Source organism: Sceloporus undulatus, chromosome 1, assembly GCF_019175285.1.
Source record: "Sceloporus undulatus isolate JIND9_A2432 ecotype Alabama chromosome 1, SceUnd_v1.1, whole genome shotgun sequence".
NCBI classification, from domain to species: Eukaryota; Metazoa; Chordata; class Lepidosauria; order Squamata; family Phrynosomatidae; genus Sceloporus; species Sceloporus undulatus.
In genome coordinates, this window is record NC_056522.1 from 313,119,691 (window position 1) to 313,122,864 (window position 3,174).

A 3,174-nucleotide genomic window follows, 5' to 3' on the forward strand; every position below is an offset into this window, starting at 1 on the left:
CTACAGCACCTGGTATTCGTAGGAGGTCTCCATCCAAGTACTAAGAAGGGTTGATCCTGCTTGCTTACACAATCAGATGGGATTCGGTGCCTTTAGGATGCTTACCCATTAAAAATTAATGCATCCCTTTTCAAATTGTATAACAACATTTGCAAATGTCTAACATTTGCAGTTACTGAATTGAGTGCCAATTTCTTATTGTTTTCCTGGACTTCTCTTCATTGAAACACCATACCTCCACTGTGACTCGAAGCAGCTTTATTTTGGCTGTCTGTAACAGGCCTCAGTGTTTTATTGCATTACCAACAATTGTCAAGCTTGTACAAATGGAAGGCCAAATGGGCAAGTAGTTAAACCCAAATTAGGGGTGGATGGGTGTGTTGTGGCCTGAGGTGTTACTAGTATGCAGATGATAGTACCCATCTTTATTTCTCCCTTTCATCTCACTTTGGGGAAGGTGTAGATGTACTGAACTGGTGGCTAAGCAGAATGGCGAATAAACTGAAACTCAGTAGTGACAAAATGGAGATTTTCTTAGCAGATAGCCTGTTTACCCTCTTGAGCTGTGTTTGCTTAACATGTTCTGAATGCACTGTTCTTGTCTTGAACTAGAGCTCTCTCACTGAAAACGCCAAATGCCTTTCCCTAAATTCCAAATCTCAGGATTCCATAGGATGGAGCCATGATAGTAAAAATGGAATCAACATGCTATAATTATGTAGTGTAAAATAGCCCCATAAATACAGTTTGAGGGGTACTTCATGGCGGAGTCATCTTAAGGTCTCCATAAGTAGGAAATGACTTGAAAGAACACAACACACACACATTCTGGATCTACAGTTGTGAGTGGAGGTCTAGGTAGTTATTGTTGTGTGCTTGAAGTCATTTCTGATTTATGGCGACCCATCATGAGGTTCTCTTGACAAGATTTGTTCAGAATGGGTTTGCCATTGCTTTCCCCTGAGGCTGATAGCATATGATGCTCTGGTTTGGGGGGTAGTTGGCTTTAACCATTTGCCATTTCTGTGGTTCTTGCCTGAACCAGGGAGAACTTTTTGCAGATAATTCAAAACGACAGCCCTTTGCAGACAATTCCTGAAAGCCTGCTGCAAACGGAAAACTTTCCCTTGACAGCAGAAGGAGACAAAAGACAAGGGAGTTTCAGAATCTAGGAGTGGCCCTCTCCCATGTACTCAGCAAACATGACTGGGAAGGTACTGGAAGAAGGGCCATGCACGTTTACTTAGAGAGATAGGATAAGGAACATTTTATCTGCTGTTCTTCTTTCTAGCTAGAAGGTGGATGCAGAGCACAAAGGAAGGTGAACCCTACCAAAAACAAAATTACTGGTATGGAAGGAGAAAGCGAACTAAGGGCCCAAACAGACAGGTGAAAATAAAGCTGTGTCATTTTAACAACATACCTCCAAAGTGACCTGAAGCAGATTTATTTTGGCTTTTTTGTTTGGGCCCTAAGTAAATATACAGACCTAGTGGAGAATTTTGCAAGTTGCAGCAGCAAATCGGTTAAGCCTGGCAAATTGTAGCTGCTCTACCAGGTACGCAGGAGGTTTGTATGCACACAGCCCTTTCCTCTTGCCTGGAGTTAACCCCCCCCCAAAAAAAACCTGGAAATTTTGAACCCTTGTCTTCAAGGGGGATGAACCTTGAAAACCGGAAACTCTGAGGCAGGCCCTGCGGTCCAGCAATGCTATGCATGAAACACACATCAGTCTCCCTTATGCCAACCGACTTCAAACAAATTATCTGGTTTGTTAGCACATCGTGACTGGCATCCTGATAGTGACCAGTGTGTGCTTATGCACATAAAAGTCTCTTTTCAGATGGGATACAGAGAGCTATTCACTTGGCCTTGTGTTCTGTCCAAAAACCTCCCACTGTCCAGCAACTGTCAAGCCCTGGGCAGGGTCTCTGCTGCTCTTGGTGGAGAGGTAAGGGAGCAAGGGGAGGCAATTCTAAATGCCCTTCCCAGGATTCAGTAGGATGAAACCATGAAAGTTAAAGTGGAATCAAAATGCTATAGTTACATAGTGTAAAAGAGCCCCTGCCCCCTTTCTGCATGCTTTTTGAGTCTTTTCTGCAGCAAAGCTCGGTAATGGGAGTAAAAAAGGGACAGACAATAGAGCTAGTGAGTTTTTTTAAAAAAAAAAAAAAGATTAAGAGAGCCAAAGATTAAGAGATGCCAAAGGGTTCATCTTCTCTATCCATAATAATGAGTAAGTGAATTTCAGCTGACACTGCAACTCATACAGCATAGCATGATTCACCAACTGTTTTGGGACCATAGCGGAGACCATAAATCACGTATTTCCAAGAATGGACTCATAAGCAAAAGATGCCTCTTCCTCAGTTTGCTCTTAGCACTTACCTTTACTATGTGGCCTCTTTGTCCACATTCTCCAGTGTCACAGTGCCTTTCATTTATGTCCTAAATAGAACAACGCATCTAGATAATCTTTCATTTTTTTAAAAAAGGAAATATTTAGTTGGCTGATTAACATTAATTGGCCAAAATATGATGCTAGTACTTTGTCAGCCATGTTGACATTTAAGGTTCATTTCAAGATTACCTCAGCCAAAGTGGATTAAAAAGGAAAGAAAGCAAAGTGAGAAATGGAATGAAGTATTACGAAAAATGTTGCTGCTGGCTGGTAGGGAGAGAATCACTTCCACAGTATGTTATGTTGCAGGTTCCATTTGGGGTTTTTGAACATGAAAAAGATTCTTTAATAGTATGTTAGCTAGAGGCACTTGCTCAACAGGCTTTGATGGCTGGTGGACTTTAGCCAAGTTGCATATCCCATATATGTACATATAATGGAAGGCAATAGCTCTGCAGTCTGAACGCAGCTAGTAAAGAAGAAAGGAGCCTGCTTTGCAGATAACATTAGACTTTTCAAAAGATACTGTTGCTTTGAGATACCATTTTCATTTTTCCCACCAACAGGAAAATATAGCAGGCACTGAAAAGGGCAGCAATGCAAAATTATATGTAGGAAAGCCAAGGTATATATTTTTTAAAAACTACACAAATATCCTACAAAAAAGGAAATGCAGATGCCCAGCCTGCAGTTAGCAATCCTGCAGGGATAATGGGGGCAAGATGACATACTGGCATGAAGAAGAATTCAAACAAAAACTAGGAAGTTCAAGG